We start from the raw sequence: 21,857 nt of genomic DNA, 5'->3' as shown, positions 1-21,857 counted from the left end.
AGTTAAAGGTTCATTTAGGGAAACCATCTCTATGATCTGAGTCTTCCTATTAAAAAGATGCTATTCCTTTCCATTTTTAAAAGTTTTTTTATGCCCCTTGGGAACATTTAAGCTTGCTTCATACAGATTATGCAAGTATTTTAAGTATATTTCCAGATATTTTATCCTTCTAGTGGCTTTTGTAATGGGAATATTTTCTTCCAATACCCCTTCTGTTTGTGAATATATGACGTCTATATATTAATTTTGTATATATATTTCTATTTACTAATTTTGTATCTATAAGTTTTATTGAATTATCTTACATTTTATAATGATCTTTCAGTTGAGTCTTTTGATTTCCTAGGTATATAACTGTATCAAATGTAAATAATGATAATTTTACCTTATTTTCAATTTTATACCTATACCTTATTTCTTTTGCCTAATTACATTAGCTAGCATCTACATATTAAGTTTAAGTAGTAGTAATGATAGTGAACATCCTCATCTTATTCCGGTCTCAAATGAGAATGCTTTCACTGTTTTCCCATTAAGCTTAATGCTGACTTTTGTATATCTATATCTATATATCTATATCTATCTATATCTATATCTATATCTATATCTATATCTATATCTATATCTATATCTATATCTATATTTATATCTATCTGTATTTGTATCTGTCTATATACCATTATATATATAATATGTATAAATATTATACATCATATACATTATATGTTATATATAATATGTATAAAATATATATGTATATAAAGTATATGTAGTGGTAAAATATAGATAACATAAAATTTGCCATTTTAACCATTTTTAAGTGTACAGTTCAGTGGCATTAAGTACATTCACATTGTTATGTAACTATCACCACCATCTATCTCTAGAACTTTTCCATCATTGGGCATAATATATTTTTATCATGCTGTTTTATCCTTACTTTATATTTTATAAAGACATTTTTAAGACAAGAATGGATGTTAAATTTTATTAAATGCCCTTTTAGCATTTATGAAGAAAATTAGATGATTTTACTTCTTTGATCTATTAATATAATGAATTGTTTCAGTAAATTTCATAATATTGAATCATCCTGGCATTCCTGGAATTCACCAGTCCTGGTCAGGGTGTGCTATTCTTTTAATGTGTTTTTTCTTTTAATTAAGATTTTTAAAAAATCTTGAGATGTAGTCAGTTTGGGCTATAGTTTTCCCTTTTTGCCCATGAGATGCTTTTATGTGGTAAAAATGACAGAGCCTGCTGATGGAAAAGATGTAGGGATTGAGGCTAAAGAAGGAATTTGAAGAAACTCAGCTCTATGGCTGCCTCGGGGAAGGTTGGTACCTTTTACTGAGCTGGGGAAGATTAGGAGTGGGAGAATCACACTGTCCAGATTAACAGTGAGACTCTAAAGGAGTGTGGGGGTTGGGGTTAAGCACTTTCAAAATGGACACATAGCTAAAATATGTTGTAACCCTCCAGTTCAAGAAAGTGAACTGTTTATTTCCCATGCCTCCTGAGACTCCATTAAAATGAGAATAAAGGAATAGGGGAAAAAAGCCAATAACAAAGAAGAGACCATAAACCGTCAGTGGTGTGAGGTAGGGGTGGGAGAGTATCTGTGCATGAGTGAGTCCAGTAAATTCCAGGGAGAGGAAAGCCAATGGAAGGTTGATGACGGAGGGCCCGGTAGAATGTGTGCAGTGCACACGTGGAGGGCTGGGAGACATGAGGACTGGCGGAAGTGGAAAAAAGGGGACTTCCAGGTTGCTTCAGAACAAATGTTGCTTCCCCATCCCTCTCTCATATGTCCATGCAGAATGTCCAGCAGCCAGGCATTTAGTATCTAAGCAAAACGAACAATAACAACAGCAATAGTAATAATTCAAGGAAACACTAAAAACTGCCAGGTTACTCTCTAAATACATTTAGTAAATGGTCTGGGGGGAAGCAGGTCAATTGAGGGCAGGATCAGCATTGACTCCCAGGTGCAAAGATGCTGACTTCTATCATTTAGGGGTCCCAAGACCATACCTAATTCACCTGAAAGTGGATGAAATTCAGCCAGTCAACAAGACCGATCCAAGCACACATAACTCTTGATCCATTTTTCTAGTTCCTTATTCTTATATATGACTAATGATTAAAGGAGTACTAGACACTTGAAAAAAGCTTGCAACATGCAAAGGAAAGAAATACAACAAATGAGGGAACTAAAAATATGTTCTAATTATATTTGGAGAGGAAGAAGTGATGAGGGCAGGGAGGTTGTATAACTGAGCTAACTTCTCAACTGTCATGCCAGTAGTGAACAGACACTATCTAAAAATGATAAATAAAAAAATAGAGTATAAGCAGGTTATTTAGAGATACAGAGAAAAGTGTCAGAAGATAATCAGAGTGAAAGCAGGTGTAATACATCACAGCAGAAGCACCAGGGAAAAGGTGAGAGAAGCCATTGTAGAGTATTTGGTGTTTTAACCACATGCAAATTTTACTTCAAAAAAGGACATAATGAGTTTTTTTAAAAAACAGAAGCAGGAAATGAAATACACATAGGCTTTACACAGAATGTCTGAACAGAGGGGAGAGGGCAGCACTTGCCACACAAACGTAGAATATGCTCCCCAGGAGACTCATCTGAGTCTCTATTAGAACCTCCTTTGCGACTATAGGCCAGAGAGATGCTGGCCTCTCCCCTGGGGTAATAGTGAAACAGATTCCTGAAAGATACTAAACTCCTTGAAGTCAAGTTCATATCAACTACTATGCCCTCCCACAAGTAAATACTTTGGGAAGCATGAAGTACAAATAATGGAAGGACATCAACTTAAGTTTCATCAATAGAAACCTAAGATTGATTAGTTAGTTACACATTGATCCCTATTCTCCTGACTGAATTTATAAAAATCAAGTGACCCTGGAAAGGAAGTGAGGCAAACACTGGAAAAAAAACACAAAAACCAAAACAAACAAACAAAAATTATCTAGCTGTCTCAAATACTAAATTACAGTACCCACAATGTTCTTCCATGAGATCTTTGCCTGGTTATCTTCTCGTCATTCAGGTCTCAGTTTAAAATGTCATTTCACACATTCATGCAATCTGTTGTAGAGCAGCTTCCAGTGTGAAGCACTGTTCTAGCTTGCTACCCAACAGGGAGACACCATGGAGCCCCCTTCTCTCAGGAAACAGTGGTGGGAGATAGACAAGAAGCAAATAAGTTGATAAATTATCGTAGGTGGGGTTCCCTAGGAAGTTGACTCTGAGATGGGTCAAACTAAAGCAAAACTAAGTAAGTCATAGGAGAAATGAACATAGGCTCTTCATTCACAAACTTTCAGCAGGGGAACCCATAGACTGTCACTTGGGTTTCAGTCTGGGCTCCAGGGTATTAGAGAGTACTTTTTAGAGAGTAAAAGGAGGAAATACTGCAATAGTCTCTTTTTATAATGAAAAACAAGCATCTGTCTAGAGTGGGATATTTAGAAGTGGGGAGACTTTTTAATTAATTGATCTTCAGGTGCATTTGTCAGTCCTTGGTTGTAGCCATTTTAAGGACATTTCAAAACAGGAAGGATTGTTCAATGTTAAGGGCAAAGGATTTTCTATGGCTGGCTGTCCTGGAACAAGTGGGGGTCTGTGTTGGGCTTTTTGCAGTTAAACTGTCATAATGCTACTTACTGGAGAGGTTTGGGGAGGGGGTGTGGCTACTATGCCAGGCAGTTTCTCAGATGGAAGTTAGGATGCAGGCTGTTCCTGATGGACTACCTTTGGGATCAACATTTGAGGAAGGTGTGGAGAACAAGCAGGCATGGACAGGGACGAAGTTCAGCTGCCATGGGGCCCAATAAAGGCCTCAGGAAACCCTCTGGACTTCTGTAGAGACAGAATGGCCCTTCAGAATTGTCCTGAATTAGGAAGAAATGACCAGGTCCTTATATTCTGGCAATGATCTGTTGTTGGAAGTGACCAAATCAAGTTGTGCCTTATTATTATTATTATTACTTTAAGTTTTAATTCTTCTGTTTTTGCCTCCTTATCTGAAATTGTAGAAAAAGCTTTGCATATTACTCTGATTGGAAATTTTTGAGCAAAGTAGTGCCTTGATCTTACAGGGACATGATCTTACACACTTTAAAAGTATCACTTGGTTGCAGTGTAGACAATTACCTGTAGGGATGCAAGGATAGAAATAAGAAGGGGCTGAAAAAACTAACCCAAAGGAACCAAGAATGGGTGTGGACAAGGGTGGAAACAGAGCAAATAATGAGGAGAAGAGTGATTATGGATACATTTCAAAGGAAGAGCCAATAGGATTTGCTATAAATAAAATGTGGGGTGTGAGAGGAAGAGAGGAGTTAAGGAGACTGACGTTTCTGGTGTGAACAGATGGTGTTGCTCATTCTATTGAAAAGGGAGATATTGAGAGGAACAGATGTGGGACAGAGAGAGAATCAAGATTTTAGCTTGGGACATAAATTTATTTTGACATGGCTACTGGATATTCAAATGGAGATCTTGGATAGGTAGGTGACATATAAGTCTGGAGTTCAGGGAACTGTATGTTTAGAGATAACAATCTAAGAGTTTTCAGCATATACATGGCATTGGATAGGGTGGTGAATCTTAATTTTTTCTCTTTGTTGACCAATTTTCAAAGTAATGGGTTAGTTCCCTAGCATTATTTTCAGGTGAAAATAAGGTTTTCTTTCTTTTTTTCTTTCCTTCCTTCCTTCCTTCCTTCCTTCCTTCCTTCCTTCCTTCCTTCCTTTCTTCCTTCCTTCCTTCCTTCCTTCTTTCTTTCTTTCTTCTTTCTTTTCTTTTTTTTCTTTCTTTCTTTGTCTTTTTTTCTTTCATTCTCTGTTGTTCTCTTTCTTTGTTTTTCTTTTTCCTTCTCTCTCTTTCTCTTCCTTTCTTTTTCTTTCTCTCTTTTTTTTCTTTTTCTTTCTCTTTCTTTCTTCCTCTTTCTCTCTTTCTCTCTTCTTTCTTTCTTTCTCTTTCTTCTTTCTCTTTTCTTTCTTTCTCTCTTTTTCTTTCTCTCTTTTCCTTTCTTTCTTTCTTTCTTTCTTTCCTTTTATATATATCTTACCATGAACTCATGAATTTAAATATATCCAATATGTTTTAATTTATGTAATTATACTTCTTATTGGTGCTCAAATCTTTGGCAAGTGGGAGTTCCAGTAAGTTGGCACTTGAATTCTTTTGGTACTTTCCCAGCAGTCTTTACCAGCTTCTTTACTGTCTAATGTAACAAGATATTTCAAGCTTGTCTTGTACAGTTCCTACTTCAGACTAGAAATTGGCCATTTCTTCAAGGAGTCTTGGTCTTTTTCAGTGTAAAATGATATTTGGATACTACAATATAGGCATTCATTGTTACTGGATTGGTTATTGTTTCTAGGCCTTTTTAATGTGAGAGCTTGGAAATAATTTTTTTTCCATAAAGATAAAATATATCATGAGCTCATACATAATACTTCTAATTAAAATTCTGGACTACAGTGTTTTAGTTAACTTCTTTGATAGTCAGGCTGTATCTCTATTCTCTCATAATAAAAATTCTGGTTCCGAATTTCATCAGCATATTACGTGAAACAGTTTTAGAATACCAACACAAGCACTACCACTAACATGACTGCTGGAAGGAGTTAAAATGTTTTTGGATTTCCTTTTGCCTTTAGAGTTTATCCCACTGGGGATATATAAACAAATTACTGTATGTAAAAGTAACTTGAAATAATTATTCTCTGTGTGGTTTTTCTGCCAATTTAATAGACAATTTAGTTCATTTGTTTCATACAGTTTTTGTTTTTTAGGAATTGCTGTCTTTTAATTTAATTTTTTTTCTAATTAGAAAAAATAGATGGTTTCAAAAATACAAACATAAAATCATATATATACAACAATAGATATTTAGAAAAGTCTCGCTTCCATCTTTGTTCTTCCCATCTTGTTCCTTCTGTCTCTCTTTCATTAACTTTTTAAAATGTTATTATCCTTCCATTAAAAAAATGTAAGCAGATACATAATAGAGGATAATTCTTCATGGTTCTCTCATGTTTCTGTACATCTGATTTGAGTCACTGATTGTTTTTGCTCCAGACTACTTTCTTCTCAAAGATGTTTGTATAGCTAACAGCCTTGGATGATAGAGGTAGTGTCTCCCTTGGAAGCCTAGGGCAGTCAGGCTTCCCATTATAAAATATTCACATTCCCTAAGCTCAAGATTCCTTTCCTATAATGAAACCTATTGCATGTACAGGTTTGTTCATGTCACCCTTTAGGAAATGGAGCTTGGGAAACTGGCTCAAATGTCAATACTCTGACTCTATTTCTGTAAGAAATAAATTCCTTTGTTTCTCTTTTGTGATCAGAAAGTTTTGGGCAAGAAGTGCCTTGATCTTAGAGTGATGTGATCTTACACACTTTAAAAGAATCATTCTGGTTTCAGTGCAGACAATCACCTGCAAGGGTGTAAGGATGAATATAGAACATTGTTGGAAAACTAGTCCAAAGGAAACCAGAATGGGCATGGATGGGGGTAGTAGCAGAGTAGGTAATGAGGAGAAGACTGAGTCTGGAGACATTTGACCCTCCTGGATTTCAGATATTAGATATGTAAAATTCAAACTATAAAATTAATAATATTTTAAAAATTGTTTTAAGTTTAATTTTATCAATTTATTCAGTAGGTCTGAAATGGCATCAAAAGAGATATATTGAAAAGTCTTCTGTCCAATCTTATTCTATAGTCATTCAATTCCCTCACCCATTTGAGTTACAAGTTAGTTAAATTGTAGAAAGAAATACGAGATGGAATTACAAGACCCATGAAGCTTGTGTCTTCTGCTAGAATCCATGAAACTGTGGCAGGCTAACTTGTTAGATTGCCAGTGGGATAAACCTCAGATCCTTCACAGTTCTTGGTAGCACGTACACATATGTTTGTATTCTACCCTACCTATTTCTTAGATAAATGCTAGAGTTGTATATATATTTTGCTCATTTAATGGTAAAGTACAGAAAATATTTAAAATCAAGGGACTGGATGAGATCTAGGGAGTTAATGTAGATCAAAAAGGAGTGCAGGGATGAGCTCTGGGGCACTCCAATATTTGGAGGCTGGAAGGATGGAAGGAAATCATCACAGAAGATTGAGAAGCAGCAGCTAGTGAGGTAGTGTTGAGTAAATGGCAGAATTTCCAGAACTTCCCACCTAGCCTTAGTCCAATTACATATCAATGGATGTTTATCACTGCAGAGCTCCTGTAAATTTGGGTCAAGGGGTGGAGGGTAAATTGCCATGCTCTCCTCTGCTTTGTTCCTGGTACATAATTGGTCTGGCTTCTGCCAGTCACCAAGGACCTGCCCATGGAGTTCCTTCTAGAAGGGGCAGTCTGGAAAGTAGTGGCTGCAGGAAAACAGAGCATGGAGCAGACTTTGCTAGCAGGGATGGGGGAGACAGGACTTGGGGAGCATGCACACCACAGCCATGAGGAACAGACGGAGCTGTGCCTGGCCAGGGAATTCAAGCAATCTGTGAACAATAAAAACGGTTTTTCTCAACCTTCCCCTCCCCTTGACATATTTTGGTTTCACCAGATTCATAGGGGACTTTGCTCTGGGAGGGGGATCTCCTTACACCCAGAGCTACAAGTAGGAGGGGAATCCAAAAGAGTGATGACCCAGATTCTGAAGTCTTTCTTAGCCAACATACCTGAAGAACCCTGAAGCAGCACTTAACCCCTCATCCAGTCACTTTGCATTTATCACCCATTTTAAATACTTCATAGCATTTACAGCTCTCTGAAATTGATTATTTGTTTATTTGACTGCCACATTAGATCATTTACTCCATGTGAGCAATCTTATCTAAAAGGATTATCACTGCATCCTCAGTAACCAAACCACGGCATGAGGATCTCTATAGCCTGAGAAAAGATAAACTGTTTGTGCATGTGCACACATGTGCACTGGTGTGTGTGGGTGTGTGTATTTTAAAAAGGATAAAAAGGATAATCCAAGTAATTATAGACACCTAGATTCTTGGGAAAATACCAGAACAAATTATGAACCAGTCAGTTTTCCAGCACTAAAGGAAGCAAAACTCAGTGTGTGGCTAGCAGTATGATCCCATGGTGAGTCAGTGTGCTAGACTGATTCTGTTTTCTGCTATGAGTGCCATGTCATGCTGATCCTGGGGAAGCAATAGACGTAATCTATTCAGATTTCATTAAGGCTTACATATCCTCCAGCATGCTTTTCTAATGAACAGCCTAGACAGATAAGGTCTATTATCTGCTGTGTCCAAGACTTTTCTGCTTCCCAAAGTGTAGCAGAGACCCAATCTTATTTATTACTACTCTCTAAAGCTAGTAGCAGCCTATGGAGAGAGTTATGGAGAAAACAATGGTCACATAGGGAAAAAGTAAGCACAACAAAGTCAAGGGAAGGTATGATAATACCTTGGCTCAGATATTGTTTCATTTATGCACAGGAAAATACTCAGTTCTCCCCCATATGGTATTTGACAGACAATGAATGACCTTGGCCTAGCTACAGGGCTTTGATAGCAGAGATTATTAGATTTAATACACAAATACATTTTATAAGCATGGGATATTTTTTCTACTTATAGTAGCTCTAAAAGTATTTTTTTTCTGATGATAGATACAATTAACTCTCCTAAAAGAAGAAGTACACATACACAAAAAAAACAGAGTATAGTAAAAGGCAATACAGCTTACTGTTTAAACAACCATGAACTTTGGTGCCAGATAGGACCAGGCTCAAATCCAGGCTCTGCTACTTGATAGAACTATATGCCCCTTATCTCTCCTGAGCCCCAATATCCACAATAATGGGAATAGTAATGCTTAATTTCTAGAGTTGTTGTAAAGATTAAAGTAGCTTGGGATTTTTATATGAAAGACTGGATAGTCAATAAACCTTTCCATAGTAAGACATCTAGAAATTCTGGGTAAAATACAAGCTCCCTAGAAAGTAAAGGAAATCTCCAGGAGTCAGAAAGGAATAGAGAACAGAAACAAAAGTGATAGGCAAGCCCAAAAGCCACTCATAGTTGCCACTATTAGGAACATAGAACTCTGGTTTTTAATGGCTGCACAGGGACACAGGACACAGGGCTCTGGGACCACACAAGGAGGGTGTTAGAACTGCAGTGTTACATGAAGTCAGGACCCTCAAAGAATGACCGCATATTGAAATGGTAAGCCAGAAAAAAATTTTTTTCTTGCAGCAAGGATAGGAAATGAGTCTTATCTGTCTCAATTTCCCTTCTAGGTGGGGAAAATGTCTCCTATCAAAATTTATAACTATAAGCCTGCCTTCATATGTGGTTAGAATTCAAATTTATATCACCTATGAAGGCTAAGGAATTTAATTTAAAGTGGTCCTGGGTTCATAACAACCTCCAGTGATTGAAAGAAGATAATGGAAATTCTCTCTGGAGGAATTTGGCTCTCAAACCAGATAACTCAGTATTTCCACAGATAAAATTCATCCAAGCAGAAGCCAATATAAAATTTAAAAACATTTGAACCACTACAAACCAGAGTCAGCAGAAACAAAAAACAGAATTCGACCTTCATAAATTTCAGATTAGATGTATAAATTCAAACTATAAAATTAGTATGCTTAAAAGTTGTTTAAGTTTAATTTCATCAATTTATTCAATAGGTCTAACATAGCACCAAAACAGATGCATTGAAGTCTTCTTATTCAACATTATTCCACAGTCATCCAATCCCCTCTCCAAAGACAATTAGAGTAACTAGTTAGTTAAATTTTCAAAAGAAATACAAAATGGAATTGCAAACATGAGCAATGAACAAGGATACATAAAAAAATAATCAAACTGATTTTCAAAAAGGTCCAAATAACACTCTTTTTTTTTTTGGTATCATTAATCTACAATTACGTGAAGAACATTATGTTTACTAGGATACCCCCTTCACCAAGTCCCCCCCACATACCCCTTCACAGTCACTGTCCATCAGCGTAGTAACACTCTTAAAAATGAAAAATAGAGTCATTGAAATTTACTTAATCAGTGAGTTAAAGAGATTAGACAGATCTGAAGATAGGAAAAGTGAACTTCGAAGAAAATTTTGAAAATAATTGCACAGAGTTCAGCAGAGACATAGAGACAGAAAATATGACAGGATAAGAGACAGTGAGGATACAGTGAGACAATTCCATATACATTTAAATGAATACCCTGAAGGAGAGAACAGAAAGAATGGGGGAAAGGTAATGTTCAACTATATAATGGTGGAGAATTTTCTAGAATTTTGAAAGAGATGAATCTTCAGTTTGAAGAACTATAATGAGCTCTGAGAACACTAATAAAAACATATGTTCTTAGACTTATCAGAGTAAAATGCAGAACACTAAAGACATAGAGGAAAACCTCAAAAGCAATTAGAAAGAAAGAAAAAACAGATTACCAAAACATGAAAAGCAATTGGATTGACAACAGACTTATCAATAGCAAAAATAAAATCAGAAGATAGTGGATTATACCTTTAAAGTAGGAAAGCAAAATAATTACCAACCTAGAATTGTATACTCAGATGAATTATCTTTTGCTTTGAACAAAATAATCTTTGATCCATTAAGTTCAGTCCATGTAATAAGCCAGTTTCATAAACAAAGATAGTAGATAAGAAATATTTATTACAGCTTTATTTGTAGAAGCAAAACATACCCATAAATATGGGACTGGATAAATTATGGTATATTCATAAAATGGAATATTATATAGTTATAATGATACAGAAATATTTCTAGTACATACTTTAATTTATAGAAAACAAGTAGCCCAGCATTGGGCATATTATGATTTTATTTTTGTAAATAAGCACATGCATACCAATGAATTAAAATCATATGGAAGAAAACACAGGAATCTGGTAGTAGTGGTTATATCTTACTCTGAAGTCAGATAGTAGAGGTAGGTGGAGGTAATTTAACTTTGAAATTTGTATTCTTCTAGTACTCTTTTTCTTTCATCTTTCCTGCTTTTTAAGATAATTTTTAAAATAGAGTTGTCTGTTGAAAGTGAGGGGAAAATAAAGATATTTTTAGAAAAGAAAAGCTGAGAATTTGCTACCATTCTTCAAGAAGAAAAATCCCATAATAAGGGTCTGAGATATAAGAATGACATAAACAAATAAACTGGCAAAAATGGAAAGAGAAATCCAAATATGTATTGACTGTGTCAAAACAATAATAATGTTCAATCTGGGTCATAAAAATTAAGGAAGGACAAGAAGTTATATATTGATAACATGCAGGATAGGAGGTGGTCAATTGGACTTAAGAGTGTTTTAAATTCCTTGTATTGCTGAAGAGGAGGAAAGAGAGATTGAATAATGTTGGATTTGAATTTAAGTATGGATGTGTGCTAACATTTTGAGTTATTGCATAACTATAGAACTAATAGAAATAGAATGCATATTTCCATAAAGGAAGAGGAAAGAAAATAATTTTAGAAACTTAATCCTAAACAAGGCAGGAAATGAGAAAAAATAAATAAAAGCCTAGAAAAAGTGGAAAAAACAGAAGGCAGAAATAAGATGGCAGAAATAATTGCATATTCATCAGCAATCACTGTAATGTAAATATAAATATAAACCTTACTAATTAAATGTCAAAGATCGTCAGAATAGAAGAAATAAAATCCAGGTTTGTGCTGTTTACCAACAATATACAATGCTTCAGAAAGATTAAAAATAAAAAGTTAGGTAAAGATATTTGGGTAGCAAGGACTAACCAAAAGAAATGTATAGTTACAATAATATCAGATAAATATTTTATGATGTGACAGAGATAGCTAGCTATTCATTGAAATCCCTTCTTTTTTTACATAGAGTCATAGCTAGGATGTGGCTGATCCATCAGGGATTAAATTTGCAAGTCCTCCTTTCATCTATGAGTGGCCACATTGACCGGTTACTGCCAGTCAACCATGACTGGAATTGCCTGCCAAGCATAGGGTTCTGCATACTGTCATGAAATTTGTATGCACATTTTCCTTGATTTTGTTGTTATAAACAAAATTTATCCCAAATGTCACCATCAGTGTAAAGATTTTATTGTGCTTCTTTCTTAGTTCTTCTCTAAACATAATTCTGTAAACATAAAACAAAGTTGGGATCTCATCCTCTACACAGACGTGTCTGGGTTCCTCATTAAACCCTATGTTCTTCTTTTCCATGTTACCCAATGCTCCACCAAAGCATGATTTTCAAGTTTGCCCCAGCAATCTGTAACTCAGCACAGTGCTGGACACAGGGTAGCTTTTAACAAATGTTAGCAACGAATGATGAAGAAGATCCTTAAAATAATAAGGAAGAAGGTGGAGGATGTAGCCCAGTTCACCCACCCACTCCCCTGACACCCATGGTAATGAATATTACTGCCTATATCTTTGTCTATATCTCTGATAACTTCCTAAGGATAAATTGCTAGAAGCAGAATTACTGGGTCCAAGAATACAGGCACGTTTAAGACTTTTGATACAGACTGTCAAACTGCTGTCTGCAGAGATTGCATCAATTTGTAATCCTCACAACTGCCTTGTAAAATGGGGATCATTATTCCCCTTTAACAGATCAGATAACCAAGGCTCAGGGAAGATTAAGAAACTTGTTCCAAGTCACTGTTAAAGCTGGGTTTTGAATACATCTACAAAGTTATGATTCCATTACATTTCTAATTTACTTTGGCACTCATTCCCCCCCCCCCCCGACAAATGTATGCCAAACATACAAAACAACTGGCCTGGATTCTTCAAAAAAATGTCAGTATCAGGAAAGACCAAAGAACAAACAAGGCAAAACAACTCGGAACTCTTCTAGATCAACAGAGACTGTAGTGTGTAATCCTTCATTAAAAACTGAATTTTAAAAAACCAGCTATAAAGGGTATTTTTAGGAAAGTTGAGGAAATTTAAATACGGACAACAGTATCATACAACGTTAAATTTTGCAAACATGATAACCATGTTGTGATTACATAGGGATATATCCTATTCTTAAAAGATATGCATTGGAATAGTAGAATCGAAGTGTCATGTCTGCAACAAACTGTCAAATGTTTCAGGAAAAGAAAAGAAGGAAAGAGAAAGAGAAATGAGGAAAAGAGAAAAAATACATATGTAGGGAAGAGAACTAGAGGGAGAGGGAGAAAGTAAATGTGCCATATTTGGTCAATTTTGGTGAAGAGTATGTGGGTGTTCATTTTACTATTCTTGCAACTTTACTGTAAGTTTGAAATTTTATAAAACAATATACTGCTAAATAATAAATGAATACTTAAACATGGCATTAGTACTAGATCTTTAAATTGATTTCTAAGGCTGTAAAGACTGCACAAGTTTCCTTTCTTTTTAAAGCATTTGCCTTAAGAGAGCCCAGTACCCTTTAGACTCCAGAGACCTAAAGAATTTCCCCCATTGAACTGATTTTTAAGCTGTTGACACATTTGCTTGCAGTCCCTAGATTTTGTAGTTTAGTCCTGTGATTATCGTCATCTTGAGGATTAACAATCTCTTACATAATCAGAGCTGGATTTTGTGTATCTTCTTTCTCCATCTCAAGAGGCAATTTTCACTCGTCCTTGGGAGGATCATGGGTGGGATGAGAATGGATAAGATTCTTTTTAGTATTTGTATCCCTTTTCTTTTTATTGGCTGGCTGTGTCTGTCATGAATAGGTTGAGGGAAAATTAAAGTCCTAAAGTGTAATGCATTTTTCTGACACATTCCATTTTCCAACCTAAAATATGCTACCTAAACTGTGCACATTCACTGATGACAACTGAGATATGGGTTCTGTAATAGAAAATTCTATTTACAATTGTTTAAATGAGCACATCACATTTTCCTTTAAGAGGGATAAACTAATTTCAAATATACTATTAAAAGCAGAACTGTTTACAAATGAAATGCCATTACTTTTCCTCTTATGTAAATAAGCAGAATTTAATTTTATAGAGCTAACATAGCCATATTTCTGCAAAAGTAATACTAGTAGTGGGAAAAGAGTTGAGTCACCCAAGTTTCTTAATGAAAAGTTTGGCATAAGCTAATTTCTGGGGAGTTGGCGGGTATGTTTCCATGAATACCTCCTGTTTTTAGGTCAGTTCCACTTAAGAGAGGCATTGAAATTGGGGTGTAAACAACTTGGTTAATGGATGCTTTTTAATCCTGTTTGCTTGATTTGGCTCCTCTGTGTTGCTTTGAGGAAACGCAAATCTTTCAGCTCAGTGCGGTGTTTCCTTCTAGCAACATCCCTTTGCCTAATATTTGTTGGTGAGAAAAGAAAAGAAGGAGGACATTGATAAGGAATCAATATTAACTTAGCGAGAAATATTTATGAACAAATTTAACCGAAAGGTTTACCCAATTTAATTGAGTGGAATTAACGTTTGCCTACTTCAGGGTAGGGGTATAGTTGGAGTCCCAGAAGTGTCATAGTTGTAATATATTGTTAAGGTTTATCTTTTGTTATACTTAATTCAATTTTTTACTTTGAAATAATTTCAATTTACAGATGAGTTTCATTTAGAAAAAATAGTACAGATCTCAGGTACATCTCTCACCCAGATTTACCAGTTGTTAACATGCTGCAAAATTTGCTTTATCACTTTACTCACTTCTTTCTCTCTTTCTCTCTCTCTCTCTCTCATATACATACATATATATATGTGTGTGTGTGTGTATGTATATGTTTATGTATATATATTTTATTATCTTTGTTGTTATTTTTAGTTTTCTAAACCAACTGAGATTAAGTAAGAGACCTCCTTTCCCCCCTAAATACTTAACATGTATTTCTTAAGAAGAGGGACATCCTCTTTCATAACCATAGCAAAATTATCAAATTCAGAAAATATAATATTGATACAATATTATGATCTAGTAGACAGTCCATATTCAAATTTTGCCAGTTGTCCCAGCAACCTTTCCCCCTCTTTGATCTAGGATCCAGTCCAGGATAATACTCCATATTTAGCAATCATGTCCTCTTTAAACTTTTAAAATCTGGAAGAATTTCTCCATTTTTCTTTATCTTTCATGACACTGACATTTCAAAAATAGTACAGGCTAATTGTTTAGGAGAATATCCCTCAATTTAGGCTTGTATATTTCTTCATGTTTAGATGCACATTGTGTATATTTGGCAGAAACATCAGAGAAATGATGTTCTCAGTGCAAGTCAGTTTGTTCCTTTATTGATTATGTTAACTTGCATTACTTGGTTAAGGAAGTAACCTCCACATCCCTCCACAGTAAAATTACTATTTTTCCTTTTTAATGCGATATGTCTTTGACACCACTGCTTAATATTTTACAATGGCTAAGGGTAGTAGTAGAGATTCAAAATGGTGCAAAGTTATAAAGCTGGTACAAAAACAACAAAGGTAACTCTACTTTCCAAATAAAATTTACAAATCTAATTGGAGATTTGGCTGTTGCACACGTAATCTTAATAAGACTGAGTTCATCCCACATGGAATTGGATTGTATGATTATTTGTCCTAAGACTTTAAATAAGTGATCCCTTTAATATGCCCTAACTTTGTGTCTAGTCTTACACTCATTGGGAATACTCTGAGTTGTAGACAATATAAATATAGTTCTGTTCCATTGCAATGATATTTTATATGCTTATTCTAATTGGGTCCTGGGACAGGGCATCTCAGGACATTTGTATTTTAATAAACATTTAAATAAAGCAGTGGAATATATCTTTCTTAATGTCTATTTGAGAAATCTTGAAAATGAAAGCAAATATGAGTTTGGTCATAATGCAGACCCATGGGACATCTTAAACATAACACAGATCAGAGGAAAACACTTCTATATGTCAGTGTTGAAAAAACTTTTATTCCCTATATGATCTCATGCACAGCAAGCAATCATCCAGTAATGATAAGCAATTATTAGTAATAACAAGGAAGCATCTCTCTGGGCTCAGCGTCCCCACAGCCCATGCTGCACATCATTAGCGTGCGCCTGATGTGTTTCTTTGTGGCTTCTTTTCTCTGACCACATCAAAACCTGAAGCAGAATATAGTGATTTTAAAAGAGACGCAGTCAATATATTGACCCCTGAAATTGGCTGCCTGCAAAACTGCGGCTGTTTCTTTTTTCTGAGAGCCCTTCTTAATCAATCACTCTGTCTCTTAATTTCTGCCTGGCTCAAACTGCATTTCAAAAGGCTCTGACTGTTGGAACAGCGAGTAGGAAAACTGCCACCTAGGATAATAAGATTGGAATCTGAAGCTTCTCTGTGTTTCAGGACCACCTACCTGTCAGTATCATTTTTAAATAGCTTTATGTATTTTCATCCCCTACACACACAAAGATGACAGTATGTAGTCCTTCAATTAGAATCTGTTTCAACTTTTACAAGCCTACCAATTCCCTTTTCTTCTTTAAACATAATAAATGTTAAATGCAAAACATCTAAAACCTTCTGAAGGACACAGCCCAAGTAGGGAATTTACACAGTATTGAACCTCATGTAAGCTGGTCTATAGTAATGTAGCAATTGTTTTGTTTTGGAGTTTTCTGAACTAATTATGTTATTGTAATTCATATGTCAATATTCTTGGGTTACAGAAAGCTCTATTTTGAACCTAATAATTAAGCTTTAAAATGGGCCTTATTCCTCAAGGGTAGATTTCAATTTCAGACCATTTATTAGTTTCTATTGCTGCCCTAACAAATTACCACAGCTTAGTGCCTTAAAACAAGACCCATTTATTAGTTCACAGTTCTGTAGGTCAGAAGTCCAGGTACAGCATAGCTCAACTGAGTCTTCTGCCTAGGGACTTGCAACGCCAAAATCAAGGTGTTGCTAGGACCTTTCTGGAAATCCTGGGTAAGAATCTGTTTCCGAGCTCATTCAGATTGTTGGCTGGATTCAGTTCCTTGTGATTATATGACTGAGGTTCCCGTTTCCTTGCTGGCCATCAATCAGGGTCTGACCTTTACTTCTAGCGGCTGCCCACATTCCTTTTCATGCTTCCCACAGGGCCCTTTCCAACAACAGCAGGTGGATTCCCTCTCATGCTTCAAATCTCTCTGACTTTTCCTTCTGCTGTATCTCTCCTCTGCTGCCAGCCAGAGACAGTTCTGTTTATAAGGGATCATGGGGTGAGACTGGGCCCACGTGGATAAACCAGGATAATTGCCTTATCTTAAAGTCCATAACTTTAATCACATCTGCAAAGGCCCTTCGCCCATGTTATGTAACATATTTACAGGTTCCAAGGGTTAGGGAGGGACATCCTTGGGAGGCCATTATTCAGCCTACCACAAGTCAGAAACAAACAAACCAAAAACAGATCAGGCTGAAGGTTTATCATGAATTTCAGAGTTTCAAATTCAGGTTTCAGCCGCTTTCTTGAGTTAGCACATAGCACCTGCTATAATGCATGGTACCTGATTGGTTTCCTGTTTAGCAGGTGAATACATGAGTTAGGCGTCTTGGAGATGAATAACACATAAGACCAGCTACTTGTCTACTGTGGATCAGTTAATAAGGGACTTTGGGGTGAAAATAGGGAGGAGCTTATAGAACTCCAGTCCCAGACCCTGAAAGAGTAGGAAACCTTCTGGGAAAGCTCTGTGGGCCTACCTGAGTTCCTCGGTAACCTCTTCAAGAACAAATAACAACAGCAAATCCTCTGTGGACCTAAGGAGATGTGACAAGGAGATTTTAAATGAGGTTAAATATTCTCTGGTTAATATAAACATAACTTTTATTTACCACTTACTGGATAAAATGTTACAGGATCCAATAAGATATTAATAACTACAAATGTTTGTAATGATTTTGATTTGGGAGAATATAATAACAGCTAGTCATCATGGATAGAATGGTGTGGGTAAAATTGTAACATTTCCAGATTATCTCGCCTGGCTTTGGTGCATTTGCATATCCTCAGGGGTGGAGAGAAGTTCATCTCCATGTCAGTGGGTAATTACCTGGGCAACGGAGGCCGTGTCTGAACCTGAGAGGTTAAGGGGAGGGGGATTGCTTGCTTGCTTGCTTGCTTCTTCTGCATCAGGGGGAGAGAGACGGCGCTGGACTGCAGCTTGTAAGCGGTAAGCGGGTTTTAAACTTTATTTCTCCCTTTGACTGATTTCAGTTTTTAGAGGTATTTTGCCTGGGATTTCCTTTCCCTAGACTTACACCTGGCGGAAGTCAGCAGGGTGCCTCTGAACCTGAAATCTGCCATAATAGGTGCGAACTTCGAGAGGGCTGCTCCTGCAGATGGTGGGGAGGCCCCATAGCAGAGGCAGCAGCAGAGGGTGCTGCTTTACCTGTCATTATCCTGCCAGCTGTGGGGATTCCAATTTGGGAACCCCTAGTGGGGAATTGGTCTAGGGTAAAGTACCTCCTATAGGGGTGGGACATTCCCCAGAACTGGGGAAGGATGGCAACACCGGAAGCTGCAGAATTAACCCTCCATGAGTTGGAAGACTGCTTGGAGACCTTAGGGGGCCATGTAGTGGCTGGCATTGTAGGGTCTCTTTTCATCCAGATAGTGGAAAATGTTATACAGAAGAAAGAGAGCATTATCAAGAGGGTTAGCAAGGAAAGATAGGGACTTAGGCAGGAGAGAGACACTTCATCATTGCTTGGAGGAGCTGGGTGATAACCTATGGGGTGCTGTTAAAAAAGAGAGACAGTTACTGAAAAGACAGGTCACGCTCCTAGAGAACTTCTTAGTGGCAAGGGGGGAGGTGGCAGGAAAAGTTGCAGGAAGCCGTTGGGAAGGGGGAGGAAAGGGTAGTGCCTTCAGCCCCGGAAATGGTGGAGGAGGAGAAGTTGGTGGAGAAGCCCGAGGGAGAAGACAAGGAAGTGGAGCCATTGGCAGATCTGCTACCCAGGCCACCACCAGAGGTACCATCTTCTCCTATTTTAAAGGCCTGCCCAGATGGAATTAAGAAAATAAAAACGAAAAACTGTGGGCTCCTCAGGGGGAGGACAACCCCATCCCCAGGTTGTGGAGCACTCCATGCTCTGTCCCTATACCCAGAATGAGCTGGTGGACATGAGTGTCTGGTATAGGCAGAAACCATTGGAATCTCTACCTACATGGCTTTTATGTCTCTGGGATGTGGAAAACATTGTTTTTTTGGGTACTGAGATGAGTAGAATGGCTTACCTGATGACTCACCCTTCCCTTAGGCAGTGGTTGCAAAATACCAGTCATGCCTCAGGGAATCAGACACTCCTGGAATGGCTGAAAGCTGCTATCAAGATAGTTTGGCCTAATGAGGATGATTTGCCATATTTTCCCAGTAGTTGGAAAACGTATACAGAGCTCCAACAGGTACAGTGGGAATTCGGTATGAAAAACATTATCTATAGAAAAGGGAGGAGCCAAGATGGCGGCATGAGTAGGGCAGCAGAAATCTCCTCCCAAAACCATATACATATTTTGAAAATACAACAAATACAACTATTCCTGAAAGAGAGACCAGAAGATACAGTACAATAGCCAGGCTACATCTACATCTGAGAGAACCCAGTACCTCACAAAGGGGGTAAGATACAAGCTGCGGCCCTGTGGGACCCGAGCACCCCCCACAACCCAGCTCCCCGTCGGGAGGAAAGAGTTGGAGCGGGGAGGGAGTGGAAGCCCATGACTGCAAAATACACAGCCCTAGTCATCTGCACCAGGAGCGCAGATACATATTGCATGGTGTGCTGGATATTAGGGAAATAGAACAGTAAAATCTGTGAGCGGGTCCCTGCAGCCAGCTCTCCCGGGACAAAAGAAAACCGAGTGCTTTTTGGAATTCTTAAAGGGACAGGGGCTTCAAAGCTGGACGGAATCATCCCAGCACACACAGCCCAGCAGCTGGGAATCCCAAGGAAATTCAGGAGCTTCAGCCCACTGGGAGGCAGTGCAGCTCTGAAGCCCCTCACAGCAATAAACAGCCTCCCATCCATTACCCCTCCAGCCCAACCACGCCATAACAGGGGAGCAGCCTGAGAGCGGCGGTGCCCACAGCAAACACCCAGAGCCTCCTCCGCAGCCACCCGGGTCAGACTCAGAGTCCCCGCTGGTATGTGGCAGCCCAGCACAGACAGAGGAAGCCGAGACAAGGCACTAAGGGTCACCGTTCTCTCAGGGGAGCACACCCGGCATGCATGCCCCTCCACGCAGGGCTCTCGGCTGCCCCAACAGCTGCCCCGCCCTCAGTGGCTCAGGAAATAAAATCAGAAGCTGCTCCCTGTGTGCAGGTAACCAGCAGAGGCAGCCAGCTAACAAATGCCCCAACTGCCCACGGACTTTGTTCTAGGAGGGTAAGGTGACAAGCAAGCAGGAACTCTATAGCCATGAAAAGGCCGAAGAATCTGATACAGTCCAGAATCACCCAGAAAACCCCTCAGAGGGAGTCTGGGAGATATATTTAACCAAACTTCCTGAAAAAGAATTCAAAATAAGGGTCACAACCATGCTGATGGACTTGCAGAGAAATATGCAAGAGCTGAAGAATCAAGTTAGGAGGGAGAATACAGAAATAAAGCAATCTCTGGAAGGACTTAAGAGCAGACTGGATGAGGTGCAAGAGGCCATTAATGGAATAGAAATCAGAGAACAGGAACACAGAGAAGGTGAGGCAGAGACAGATAAAAGGATCTCCAGGAATGAAAGAATACTAAGAGAACAATGAGACCAATCCAAATGGAACGATATTTACATTATAGGGGTATCAGAAGAAGAAGAGAGAGAGAAAGGAATATAAAGTGTCTTTGAAGAAATAATTGCTGAAAACTTCCCCAAACAGGGGGAGAAAATAGTCTCTCAGACCATGGAAGCCCACAGAACTCCCACCACAAGGGGCCCAAGGAGCACAACACCAAGACACATAATAATTAAAATGGCAAAGATCAAGGACAAGGACAGAGTATTAAAGGCAGCCAGAGAGAGAAAACAGGTCACCTACAAAGGAAAACCCATCAGGCTATCATCAGACTTCTCAACAGGAACCCTACAGGCCAGAAGAGAATGGCATGATATATTTAATGCAATGAAACAGAAGGGCCTTGAACCAAGAATACTGCATCCAGCAGGATTATCATTTAAAAAGAAGGAGGGATTAAACAATTCCCAGACAAGAAAAAGTTGAGGGAATTTGTCTCCCACAAACCACCTCTACAGGATATTTTAAAGGGACTGCTCTAGATGGAAGCACTCCTAAGGCTAAATAGATGTCACCAGACAAAATAAAATCACAGCAAAAAAAGCAGACCAACAAAATACTAACTAAAGGCAAAAAATCAAATCAAATATGCACAAAAGCGCTCAAAGGAAACACAAAAGAGTACAGATTAAAACACCTAACATATAAAGAATGGAGGAGGAAGAATAAGAAGGGAGAGAAATAAAGAATCATCACACTGTGTTTATAATAGCTTAATAAGTGAGCTATGTTAGATGGTTAGACAGTAAAGAAGCTACACTTCAACCTTCGGTAACCACAAATCTAAAGACTGCAATGGCATTAAGTGCATATCTTTCAATAATCACTCTAAATGTAAGTGGACCAAATGAACCAAACAAAAGACACAGCATAATAGAATGGATAAAAAAGCAAGATCCATCTATATGCTGCTTACAAGAGAATCACCTCAAACCCAAAGACATACACAGACTAAAAGTCAAGGGATGGAAAAGATATTTCATGCAAACAATAGGTGGAAAAAAGCAGGTGTTGTAGTACTAGTATCAGAAAAAATAGACTTCAAAACAAAGAAAGTAGCAACAGATAAAGAGGGACATTACATAATGA

The sequence above is a fragment of the Manis pentadactyla genome, chromosome X (genome assembly GCF_030020395.1).
Source record: "Manis pentadactyla isolate mManPen7 chromosome X, mManPen7.hap1, whole genome shotgun sequence".
In the NCBI taxonomy this organism is placed as follows: domain Eukaryota; kingdom Metazoa; phylum Chordata; class Mammalia; order Pholidota; family Manidae; genus Manis; species Manis pentadactyla.
This window is presented reverse-complemented; position numbering follows the sequence as displayed.